The sequence below is a fragment of the Pantherophis guttatus genome, chromosome 7 (assembly GCF_059756535.1).
Source record: "Pantherophis guttatus breed Tessera chromosome 7, ASM5975653v1, whole genome shotgun sequence".
Taxonomy (NCBI): domain Eukaryota; kingdom Metazoa; phylum Chordata; class Lepidosauria; order Squamata; family Colubridae; genus Pantherophis; species Pantherophis guttatus.
Window position 1 is genome coordinate 36,602,922 of NC_142069.1, and position 14,007 is coordinate 36,616,928.

A 14,007-nucleotide genomic window follows, 5' to 3' on the forward strand; every position below is an offset into this window, starting at 1 on the left:
GAAAGAGGGAGTAATATCCGCAATTACATATTTTATTCTTTTTTAGTTGATAGAACAATCTCTTTATAGATCTGTATTCAGCTGATACATTTGATTTCCCTGTTATCTACTGTCTGCAAATACAAGTCCTTGAACAGTTTATCTTCAGCTAGTAATTGGTCCAAGTTAAATAAGTCTAAAGAGGCTGTTGTGAGAGCCCTTCACCTATTACAGGATTCAGGTGTTAAATATTCAGTAACCACATGGCCAATCTTTCAATGAATCATATAAATCATAAATAAACGAGGTGGGGAATGGATTATTTTAACATGTAATCACAACATTAATTGCCCAAAATTACATCCACACAAACTTGATTTATATTTACAAAGCATAACTACAACAAATACTTAGCAATTTATAAAATCAAATGATATCAAACAAAGTTGCAGAAGCTGCCACTGTTAGAGAAATTCATTTCGAAGATGTAATCTTAAATGATTTCAGTAAAAGCCCTTAAAACCCCCAAATTTATAATAAAATGTATAAAACTAACTTTATTACTGTGTTTTATCACAGATGGAGAGAGACCTGAAAATTGGACAGAATGCTTCGTATAATTACATCTATAGTTTTTTTAAAAAAAATAAAGAATGTGTTGCAATTTTATATTTAAAAGTGTATTTAAATTTTAACCAGGAATTAACCTATCTGGTTCAAGGCACAAAATACCAAATTAAACATAGTAATTTAATGTACATCATGTAGTATCTAATTTTTATAAACAAATGTGTAAGCATTTGAATAAAGAATTAGGGCACAGAGAAAAAACTACCAGAAGACTAAGAAAGAGCTGATGTGGTGTCAATCTACAAAAATGGGAAAGGAATGAATACAGGAAATTATAGACCAATCAGCTTGACATCAATATCTGAGAAAATCCTGGAAAAGATAATCAAGCAACAGATTTATGAGCACCTAGAAATGAACAAGGTGATTACTAGAAGCCAGTTTGTTAAAAACAGATTGTATCAGCCAAATCTTATTGCCTTCTTTGATAAACTGATTAAATTAATGGATCAGGGAAATTATGTGGACATAGTATATTTGGATTTCATTAAGGCATTTGACAAAATAGATCACACTGTATTACTTAATAAGTCAGAGCAATGTTGGTTAGACAGCATCATCAACAGATGGATTTGCAGCTGGCTGACCACACCCAGCTTGTAATCCTCAATAGAACTGCATCTACATGGAGGAAAATATGCAATGGTGGTACCTCTAGGTTCTGTTTTGGACACAATACTCTTCAAATGGACCCAATATCTTCATAAATGATCTAGATGAGGGGATAGAAGGGGAACTCATCAAATTAGCAGATGACACCAAGCTGGAGAGAATGTCTACCACTTTAGAAGATAGACTCAAGATTCAGAAGGAATTTGATAGACTTGAGTATTGGGTCCTATCCAACAAACTGAAATTCAGTGGTGAGAAAAATAAGAACCTGCACTCAGGCGGGGAAAACTACATGTAGAAGTATAGAATAGACAGTACCTGTGATAGGAATCTAGGTGTCATAGGGGACCATTATGAGCCAACAGTGTACTGCAGCTGCCAAAAAAGCCAATAAAGTCCTAGGTTGTATCAACAGAGGGATAATGTCAAGATCACAAGAAGTGATAGTACTGCTTTCTACCTTATTAGTAAAGCCACACTTGGAATACTGCACCCAGTTCTGATTCCCATGATATAAAAGAGATCCTAGAAAGTGTGCAAAGAAGAGCAACAACGATGATGACGTGTCTGGAGGCTAAATCATACGATGAACGAGGGAAGTAGGTACATTTAGGCTAAGGATTAGGGATGATATGATAGCTGTCTTCCAGTACTTGGGGGGCTGTCAGAGAAGAGGGGACCAACTTATTTTCCAAAGCACCAAAAGGCAGGACAGAAGAACTAATAAGAATGAAACCCAACCCAACCTAGAACTAAGGAAAAATTGCCTGACAGGAAGAACAATCTACAGATGGAACAACCTGTCTCCTGTTGTCTCCTGAAGTTGTATGTCTTCTACCACTGGAGGTTTTCAAAAATAGACTGGACAGCCATTTGACCCAGATGATGTAAGGTCTCCTACCTTGAGAACTAAGATCTTCCAGCCCTTTGATTCTATGTTCTAAAAACTAAATTCTTCTTAACCAGATTTAAGAACAGCTTGTAGGTCGATCAAATTCATTCTGTATCACACTTCATATACATTTAGCAACTACCTAGGTTAGTAGCCATTCACAAATATAATGGTAATAAATGGTAATAAAAATAATTTTCCATTCAATGCTCCTATTTACAATCACATTTTGTGGCTGACAACAAAAGCCTTCAGTGCGAAACTGATTACAGTCTTGTCAGTTTCAGGCAGCATTGTCTGCTGCTGGAAGGTTCTCACTAATTAATTCACAGTGCTGAACTTGTTAACTTGCATTTTTAGAGATCTGCTAAGCTATGGAGAAAAGCAACACAGGAAGTAACAGCTTGTTTAAGCAATCTCTCTGCTCTGTGAGGTGAGGAAAGATTAAAAAAAACCATGTCAGGCACAGGATACTATACCAAAGAAATTTATCTCAATGAGATGGCAACAACCAAGTGATCTTCCCTATCTTTCTGTCATGTGTTCACTAATGGATCTTTTGGTTAACAATCACTTCCAAGTTGTTGGAAGTGAGTGCGCTCATTAAATGAGAAGAGAGTGTATTCTGATTCTAAAAAAGTATTTTTGCTTACAGAAGAGAAAATGTATCAGCTGCTTTAGATAATAAATAACAATAAAATTGAATTTAGCAATGAATACTTTTTTTTCATTCACTGAAATATTACTTGATTCTAAAACCAATGTGAAATTATGGTTATCTAGTTGTCATGATGTTTTGTAGACATTATTCTGCTAACCAAAGAATGTCATTATAAAACTACCCAATGAAATTTGATTACCTGTATTTTATTTCCCACTGAATTTTAATTTTTGAAAAGGATAACCAAGCATACGATTATAATCCAGAGAGAGCTAGCCTTACTTCAGTAGATCTCTAAGCAGCACTGGTTTACTGCAGTGACAGTAAATTTCTTCAGTACTTCCTTTCCCCCTCAATCTCCTGTAACCATGTATGCTTAACATGTATGTTCCATACGTCACATTTGTAGTTTTTCATCAAGCCACATGCACGGATTATAAACCACTATGATTACCCAATTAATATGGTCTATTATCAAGACCACTTCTTCAAAGGTTGAGAAATGATGCTCAGATTACATTGTTCCTTTTATTCAACATGAAGTTTCTGTTGGATTCCCTCTAATAAGGAAAAAGGTTGTTTTGTTCGCAGATAGACAAATATCTTAATACCATTTAGACAGTTTTTCAATTAACTGATAAGGGCCTGAAGGATGTGGGGGGGGGAGAAGCATGGCTTAGGGCCAGGGTATTTGCGAGACCGCCTGCTGCTACCGATAACCTCCCACCGGCCAATACGCTCTCACAGAGAGGGCCTCCTCGGGGTGCCGTCGGTCAGGCAATGTCAGCTGGCGGCCCCCAGGGGGCGAGCCTTCTCTGTGGGGGCACCCGCCCTGTGGAATGAGCTGCCTCCTGGAATACGATTGATCCCGGACCTCCGGACCTTCCGTAAAGCCCTGAAGACGTTTTTATTTCATCAAGCCGGCCTAGCCTAAATGGTTTTTAATTGGGATTTTAAATTTTATGGATTTGGGGTTTTAAATTGGGTAGCCAATGATTTAATTCTTTTAATTATCTTAACTTTTGCATTTGTCTGTTTTTTAATTTTGGCTGTTCACCGCCCTGAGTCCCTTCTGGGAGAAGGCGGTATACAAATTAAATAAATAAATAAATAAATAAATAAATTACGTTGGGTGAACTTGTGTGAAAATGTGGACATGCTACCTCAACATTCTAAATTTCTGTATTTGGTGCACTTGGACCAGTTCACACTTTGCATTCAATAAGAATGAGGCCAACCTTGGAACAGTCTTCTTCTTCTTGTAGCCTGTTTATCCACACTTTTGCTTCCATTTTAGAGTAACTGCAATTGGCCATTCTTCAACCTATAAAATAACTCTGGCTGATTTTAATTTGGAATAGGGGATTTTAGCAACTCCAAAAATGTTATTAATTTTCACTAAGTATTTTTAATATTAATCATCTGGGATCTGGAAAAACATGATAAACTATATTGCTACTTTGAACTGTGTGATGTTTCAATTCTGTGAAGAGGGGTTGTAAATGGTAATGCTAAATCACTTGTCCATGTAATGCAGAAAATTTGTAAATTTGTGATGGTTTGGTGTAGTGGCGAAAGTGCTAGTTTAAAAAACAGGACTATGAGTTCTAGTACTGTAAGCAGGGGTGTCAAACTCACATTGTCATGGCAACATCATGTGATGTATCAGGACTTTTTCCCCCTTCGTTAAACTGGGTGTGGGCGTGGCCAGGGTGTGACACATCTGGCCCGCGAGTTGGGAAATTGACAGCCCTACTCTATAAGCATGAAAGCCACAAAGTGATTTTAAGGCAGTCACTCTCACTAGACCAACCTGACAGATAATAGAGGTGATAGATAGATGATAGACAGATAGATGATAAAATAAAAATAATGAGAATAAACATAAGAACAACAGACAGAATTCAACTGAGAAACTACCCATAGATATATGGCAGGGGTCCTCAAACTTTTTAAACAGGGGACAATTCATGGTCCCTAAGACTGTTGGGAGCCCGGACCTGCTGGGTGAGTGTGGCTAGGTGGTCATGTGACTGAGTGGATGTGGCCAATTTAGCAGACCATTAAACAATACACACAAATTAAACTTTAATTGTTATGCTCCTGGGGGTGGAAAGCAGGTTAGTGAAGGGATATGGCTGCCTGGGGGGTGGGGGGGGGACTTCTGTTTCTGTGTGTGTGTGTGTCTCTCTCTCTCTCCCTCCCTCCCTCTCTCTGGAGGCTGGGGAGGCCAAAACGTTTTTGGGCTCTTCAGCCTCCAGAAGGCAGATGGGGGCTGGCAGGTAGGTGGGACGATGTGAGCGGGACAGCCTGATGGTCCTGCGCAGGCTGGATTAATGGCTTCTGCGGGCCATAGTTTGAGGACCCCTGATATATGGGGATAAAGAGCTGAGAAAATGTTCTGGATGCAGTTCATAGGCATGATATATAGTTTATGTGTAATAATATCTTTATGTTTGTGTCTTTATGTCCTCTTGATTCATCTGCATTATTGCCTTGGAAAGTTCATGCCACATTAAAACAAGTAAATATTTCAGGATACAGCATTTTTAAATTAAAAAAAATAAATAGGGTTAAGCATATTATCTTTAAAATTATCCTAAATTTTTAGTCACTAGCAATGTTAGTCACATCAGTATTCATGAATGACCATGCTGTAGTTTCCATTGTCAGCTTTATCAGCAGCCCATGAATTAATTAATTTCTTTATTAATCCAAATGATTTTCTTCAATTTTGATATGCCCTCAAGCTGTCTCACCAAGATCAACTCCCCCTGTGTTCTATAAAATTGTAATCAATCTCTATTATGGTCATGAAAATGGTATTTGTCACTTTGCTGAGAAAAAAAAAAATCAATATGTCTTCTAGGGCAGAACCGGCATTTAATATATCGAATTGATGCCTGTTAGAGAAATTTAGCTTGCCTGCAGTTTGAGACAAGCTAATAGAAATCCCCAAAAATGGTTGATGTTTGGCAAATGAATATACATGCATGCCTGACAAATTAATATTGGGACATCAAGAATGCACTGTCATTTCATATACTGAAACGAAAATGGATTTGGACCAGCAAATCCCAACAGAAATCTTTTCTTTTTTAAAATATTAATCCACCAAAACTGCACAAATGGAATTGGCCCAGGTTTTTAAAAAATCTGATTCTTCTCTAACTCATATCTAATGCTTTATTTCTGGAATTATTAAAATAAAAAATGAATAGATACAAAAATAGCAGAGAAAAATAGTGGCTATATGTCAATATGATCACAATACATAAAACATTATATCATTTATTAAATAATTATTCATCAGAACATTGATTCTTTTATGCATTCAATTTCTTTGTGCTGGTTGTACCTCATATTACCATTTACATTTTAAATGTTCATTTAAAAATATACTGTAAAGGTGGGGATTTAGAAATCTAAATAAAAATATAGCAATATGAAATAATATGATTATCGTTTTCCAGGAACTCATTAAAAATACTATGGCAATTAACATAAACATTATTTTCTCATTTGTTTCCATGAGAACAACAGATATTTCTAATATATTGCTAAAATGGTGAAACTAACATAATTTTTGTAAAATACATTGTAAAATGTAAAATAAAATATTTGTAAAAATGGCATATAAAGTCTCCTTTTCTAAGGAACTGCTAATTTATTCTGTATAAATAAAACTTACTTGTTTTTACATTAAATGTCAAACTGTTTATCAGAATTACATATTATAAAGCATTACATTGCCAACATTTCAAACTTCAGATGAAATATAGGTAATTAAAACAAGCCATCGTGTTATTAAAGGATTCCTCCAGATACTTAGAAAATATCATATCTTTCCATCAATATTGTTAGGCTTATATGCATGGAAAAGGCCATATATATGATATGCCTCACAAGTCCTGCCAAGAAATCAACATTGAAAAAACTTACTTTCTCTAAAAAATATATTCCCCAACCAGTCCCCAGGGCAAATATTCAGGAGATAAAAGACCTAATGGAGACATTAAATATGAATCATTCTACTGTAATATACTAATATACTGAACCCTACGAGAAGCATTCCCATTGACTTTCCTTTACTTTTCATGAGTATAATTTGTAAATTTCTCATAAGTACATTTCACATTAAAAAAAATGATGAATTCCACAGAGAAAGGAAAATCAGGCTATTCTTTCAGACAAGCTACTGTGCAAGAATTTGTTAACATTTATTTGAGATAAATGCAAATGTTTCAGCTAAATAAGATATGGTTTTATTAAATTCTTGTTAAATGCCTTTTTATTTTTTAAAATGTTATGAGATTATCATCTATAATTTTAAATGCCAATGTGGGGCTATAAATATAACAAGAGGACTATTGAATTGTTTCAAAATATGTGGAAGAAATTTGAATTGATATGTTATTATTTCATTATACTATTTTTCTCTAGTGGCTGCATCTAAGAATCTATATTATTCCAATGTTTATCAACAATTAAACATTAAATCACCTAGGGATGCAATGATTTGGAATGAGAATCATTTGCATCAAAAAGCTTATAACCCTATATATACTAAGGGTATTTGATGTCCGGTAAATTCAGAGTTATATATTTTGTTTGCATTTTTCTGTATTACTAGTATAAGATGATCGGTAGAAACAGGACATGGCAACAAACAAACACACATTTATAATATATATATATATGCAGTATATATGAAAAATTCAATTTATATGCACATTTGAATATCTATATAAGAAAAGTGATAAATTGCCTGTGAAAAGATCAATTTGTGTTGTAATATACATGTCATTCTCATATATAGAATTCAATAGACAACATAAAAATAAATCACAACTGAAAACATAATCTTGATTTAATTCCAAATTTGTTAACTGACCCGGATTATCAATTGACATCATAGATTTCATCATAGAGCGAAGAACTTGAATTTAAATGACATAAACTAAGGAAGAACTCCAAATCCTAGAACTTCCTTTGGATCATATTTTTGTTGTAAAACTTATGAAATATTTTTCTCCCATATGCAGACAAAACATTTGGCAAAATTTACTTACAGCATCGAACACTAAAGTCAAACCGTTAATCTTTAGGATTTGTAAATTTGAGATGTGTTTCATTTATATCTGGTGTGTGAGTTGACCAGGCCAAGTCAGCATAAATCTAATTTAAATTAATTAATTTTGACCTGATTCTAATTAGGTTTAAATTTCATACCTAAATTAATGTTTCACTAAAATTGTTATTTTCTACCCAGCATTTTGGAGGCTGCTTAGCTTAACTTTTGGAAGAACTTATGGTTTTCAAACTGCACTACTGTATTTACATCCCTATATCATCATTACTACTTTGCAAAAATTAAGTTTAGTTTCTTTGATGCTGAATACCTCACTGTACAATTTTACCATAATTCACTGATCTTACTCCTGTGATCTCCATGATTTATCAGATTGTTGTATTTTTATGTCACATAGCAATAGCACTTAGACTGATATACCATTTCATTGTGCTTTATAGCCCTCTCTAAGCAGTTTACAGAGTCAGCATATTGTCCCCAACAATCTGGGTCCTCATTTTACTGACCTCGGGAGGATGGAAGGTTCAGTCAACCTTTAGCCTTGTGATATTCAAACTGCCAAACTGCTGACAATCGGCAGTCAGCAGAATTAGCCTGCAATATTGCATTCTAACCACTGTGTGCCACTCACCACACTAGAGATAGATGATGATATAGATGAGATATAGATACAGATAGATAGATATAGATATTCTGTTCGTACTGCTATTTAGAATCATGTGGTCTGTCCTATACCTAATTGCTATGTTAAATAAAAACACAACATATTAACCAACTTTTTAAGATTAAGAATCACAGCCATTTTGGCAACATATCTCTTGCATGTTATACTGGAATGGTTGGAATGTCATAGATCTTGTTGGTAGAGTTCAGAGCATACTTCAACAACAGCACATTGGCTTTGTTTTCTCTGCAAAAGGATTGACATTTATAATGTCAATATGCCAATCAGTGTGGCAAAGTGACTAGTTCATGACAGAAGCCAGCCAATCAGCCAAACTTAAAATAGCTGTGGCGTGGAAAACTAAGCTGAAATCCAAGGACTGAAAAGTTGGCCAGATTAAATGCCATAGTAACTGATTAAACATAGATATACCTCAAACATATAGATCAGGTGGAAGAGATTTTCCAAATATTTAAAGGTGAAATAACATACATTACCTCCAGATAGATGCTTTTTAACACAAACTATGCCATTATCTTTTTTTTTAAATTAAGAAATAATTTCAGAAAATAATCTATGAGGCAATGGCCAAATCTTTAAGCAACACGCTTTTTTTTTTTGTAAATAAAAAACCACATAGCCTATTTTTGTGAGTGTCAAAGGTTTATTTCTTTGAAGCTATTGAATGTAGTTCACATAACTAAACAAGAAAAAATAAAAGACAAAAATAAACTTAGAAAAATAATTATTTTCAAAATTCAGAGGCCAATCAGCAGGTATATTATGGTGAATTTTTAGTTAGCAGAGGCAAATGTGGACTGACAAGAATAAATGACAAGAAAATAATGGGCTTAGCCTAAAGAGAGTTTGCAAATGAATTAGTTTGATACCTAATCAACTGACTGATTATCATATTTGGGGCTGAAAGATATAATCTATTGAATCAAGGTAATCATGAACTCTTCACTGAAACAAAGAGTTGGAAGATACTTCATGTTTCCTTCTGTCTGGTTTCACCAGACACCATTTAAAAGTGTTCCAAAAATATGTTTAATTCTGTGTGATTTCATATTGCTACCTCAAATTATTTTAAGAGCATTTTCTTGAAGTCACCTTATTTATTCTCCATTACTCATTGCTTAATAAGAAAACATGTTACATCTTTAAGGCACCAAAATCCTGCACCTCTGACCCATCCCTAATAACATGCAGCTCTTCTATCTCTCTGTTCATGGGTTAATATGGAAAATCTGAGGTATAGAAGCCTAAATGCATAGGGCTACATTTTTAAAAATCTAGAACCTTGTTTATTTACATATAACATCTTGGTTGAAATGGAAGTAGAGCTTTATAGCTCATTTAGTCAAACAATGTTCTTTCATGAATTATATAATTACATGTGACTATACATAACACAAAAGAATAATTCTTTTTATAACATTACTAAATGTTATTAAATGATCAGATAAATGATTTGACAACTTGTAGCCTATATCACAATACCATGTAAAATTTTAGTTGAAAATTATTCAGAATAGAATATCATAACAAATGCTATAATTTTGTTCATCATGGGGAACTTCACTAGATGCTGAACAGCAGTATATCTAATCTGCATATCATACATAAAGAGCTGAGAAAAACAAATCAAAGGTGATTCAATCTTATTATAGTATGGTCATCTTACGGTGTTCTCATCTGACCACTGTAATTACCTAAATTGATTCTAAGTCATATGCCATGTGCATTCCAAACCAGAAAGTACTTTTAGATCTCTCTATTAGAGTATCACTGAATCAAGATATTCAAGCATCCTTTTTGACAGCAATTTCACTATTATAATATATGATATTGTTATATTCATTCATATATGGTATCAAGTCTAGCAATTATAGGGTAAGAAACAATACCTTCTTTTGGTAATGAAAGGTTTGTATTAGAAATATTGTAAATAGATTGAATCATAAGAAGAGGTGGTATACAAATAAGGATAAATAAAACACGTAAGCTCAAGTTAGGGACAACTCTGTTCAAGGTTCCAAATTATCTACCGCAATTAGATATAAAGGGTACATGTTACAGTTCCAGAGTAACATTTTAAAAGTGAAGGAACATGCTTAAAAATTGGATGTGGTATTCAATATAAGCAAGCATAAAATTATGTGTTATTAAAAATATTAAGTTAAATGACAAAGAGTCTTATAACGACCATGGTAAACAGGTCAGTTAGAATAGCATTTCAATGTTCCATTGCTGTAAAAACAGTAATTTCCATACTGGCGATCCTGAATAAAGGAATAGAAAAACCAAACGTAATTTTGTAATGCCTTTTCTAATGTGCTCTGATCATTAATAATTGTATGAAACCCCTATTAGACTCATGCAAAGAAAGTTACCATAAAAGATATTTGTTCCATGAATGGAACTGGATTTTCTTTACCGAAAGAAAATACATGGTGTGATTTACCTCCATAAAGCATTTTTGTATCACATTAAAGCATTTTAGACAAGTGCTACAGGACAAAGCTCCTTTCAGCCTTTTTCTCAAGGTACATATTCCATTCAACAAAACTGTTTTCTTTTAAAATACGTATTTTCTAGCAATATTGGAGCACAGCTAAACTGAAGACAAAAACTTTAGGACTCTACATTAAAATAAATGTTAATTTTATTTTAAAATAAAAACTGAAAACATCCTACTATATCAACAATATGAAAAGGAATTAATGCAGTGTAGAAAAAAAATAGAGGTGGAAAGTGTACATTATAAACTGTAGAGGTGGAAACAGTATCAAATAATCTTTCAAGTTCCTGAAGTCTTGCTTTTACTGCAGAAAATTAAAGAGGGCTAGGTCTTTAGAAAATTAAAGAGGGCTTTGTCTTTAGAAACATTCTACAGATCGTATCTTGGCAAGTGATAAATTTGATGGAAAAAGATGGGTGTTCTGGAATTCTGTCACTTACCTTCTTTAGGAAGTCACTGCAGAATATATGTGAGTGTCCTAACTTTTCTCCTCAACTGACTGAAGCCTTTCTTTCATGGAGCCTCAAATTCCAAGTGAAGCGAAAAATCGTATTCCTTTTGAAAACAGGCAGGCTGAAGAGTCATGGAGAGTCCTTAACAAATGCAAAAGCATCCTTTCCTATCAGTACTACATCTCAAAGACATTCTAAAAATACATTCTGAAAATGAGAAAGGGAAATACTTTTTTCATAATAAAATTAAAGTTTGGGATATTGAAGGGCAACTTTTGGCACAAAGTTGGTTCAATTATTGAGCCTGTTCATATATTAAACACTGAACAAATCATTCAACATGGTATTTGTTTTTGTTTCCATGTGATGTGACCCTCATTCAGAAAAGCCGAAGGACAATCTGTAGCCCCTCAAACCTGCACTACAAAATAAACCTGGTTAAGAGTTGATAAGGAGTAGTCACACTGATTTAATGCACGATAGAAGCAGATATTCTCTCATTTTACTTTTACCATCAGAATACAGCAACTGAATTTGGAATGTCAGCTCTAATATGATAGGATATTTGGTTTCCTATTAACTTGCCAGGAGTTTATTCCAAATTAATTCAACACCCATGAACTCTATAACTTTGTCCACTGATACTTTCTTCACGCACTGCATGTTTCCTCAAAAAACACTGAATGGAAAGAGCAAAAGCACTGATTGATTGATTTCTACACTAGTCTATCCCTTTAGCAATAAAAGAACCTTTCAACAATACAAATATAAAAGTTTATTTGAAATAATATAATTAAAATCTGGAAAAAGCAAGCATTAAAATAGAATAAATTAGCAGTTAAAAGTCTGACAAATGAAATGTTTTCACCAACCTCTTTGTGGTGGGGACAAGCGTAATCCTTAGAGAATGTATACTACTGATGGAGGGCATCAGTAAGAGCCATTTCCCACATATTGGATAGACAAACCTCCAGATCCTCATCTTCAAAAGAATTTCTCCAGTTGATCTGAGGAGACAGGCAGTTTTATTGTGGGAAAGATACACTAGCAGTTAGGATCTATCTTGACTAGGATTTTAGAGATCAGTATCAAGCCTTCCTACTTTTTTGATTGGATCATGATTCCTGTAGTTTGCAGCTGTTAGTTAGCTATCCACAAATTTCTATATATATTTGCATCTGCCAGCTATCTATCCACAATTTTTATACAAGTGCAGTTTTTGGATTCTTTTTGAAAACATCCCTAACGTGAACCCAGAAATATCCCAAAACAAAGAGTCCAGGGAAATCCAATGCTATACCAGAGACCACCTCAGGTAGCTCAGGAAAAGACACTATTATACAGTGAGCAGATGGTGTATCCTCTTTACTATCCCAACCACCAAAATGTAGTACCCACAAGCATTTACAATTTTTCAAAAGATCAGATGGAACTTCAAACTAGACAGATGGAATCTATATCACCTTCCCATCCTCCAACTTTAGCCTAGCTGCAATATGGAGTATTCTAAAAGAGTTGGGAAAGACTACCATCTCTTCTCCTTAGTCAGGTCTTTGTAATGCATGCCAGTTCAGCAGAATAGGCATGTTGCAGGCCGTGTCAGTCCGATTATTCTGGCTGCTGGGGTCCAGGAGAAGCGCCTTCTCTGCCATTGTACTTGCCCACTGGAATATCTTGCTTCCTGGAGTGAGATTGGCTCCAACCCTCCTGATCTTCCGTAAGGACCTAAGGACCTGGTAGACTCTACCAGTCTAGTTAGCTTTGGGTTCCAATGAAGGCACATCGCAATGGAAGCGGTTGATCTATTAACCACAGATCCCACGTCCTCTCTATCCTGCACTTGGCCTTCCCATCTTTTAATTGCGCTGCAGTGTTTGACTTTTCGTACTAACTTATTTATGTTTTAATGTAGTTTTTATCTTTTATGATTGTAAGCCACTCAGAATTACCTTGAGGCAAATTTTACAAATAAATAAAATGAATAATTAATAATCATCGAGATTATCATCATATAGATATATGTTTTCTAAATAACTGATGTAGTCAGTGGTGGGATTCAAGTAATTAACAACCGGTTCTCTGCCCTAATGATTTCTTCCAACAACCAGTTTGCCAAACTGCTCAAAAAGTTAACAACCGGTTCTTCCGAAGTGGTGTGAACTGGCTGAATCCCACCACTGCATATAGCATTAAAGAGCAGTCCTTTAAACTGAAGTCTAAATGACTGTGATCACTTGTATTCTTGATTAGTTTGCAACCTGAATTTAGAGAATGTCAAGCAAAAAATCAGTCTCTCATTCACTGATTTCAATGTTTCTTGGGAAGATGGGACTTCCCAACTAGGGCAATCTCCTTTTGGTCACCCCACCAATGGCATGTCCTCCACCAGTAGCAGAGCTGTCATTCTTTTACCTAGAGTAAGGAAGGTGATCCTGATAGAAATATGCAACAGCTGTTACTCGGACAAAGGGAGCTGAAACATTTTTAAGTCCTGAGAAACA

The 14,007-nt window shown here is 34.6% G+C and overlaps 1 long non-coding RNA gene across 7 annotated transcripts in view; it reads right to left on the reverse strand.

The window, feature by feature from the left end:
- LOC117655539 (uncharacterized) overlaps positions 1-14,007 on the reverse strand; it is a 94,309-nt gene that overhangs the window by 46,974 nt on the left and 33,328 nt on the right. For 6 of the 7 annotated variants that reach the window (XR_004588706.2, XR_004588705.2, XR_004588707.2 and 3 more), the window contains 2 exons: positions 12,379-12,513; positions 11,495-11,647 (listed from right to left, as the gene is read on the reverse strand). This is a non-coding gene — a long non-coding RNA (uncharacterized LOC117655539). The remainder of the gene's footprint in view (positions 1-11,494; positions 11,648-12,378; positions 12,514-14,007) is intronic. The other variant, XR_004588708.2, reaches the window with a different exon arrangement.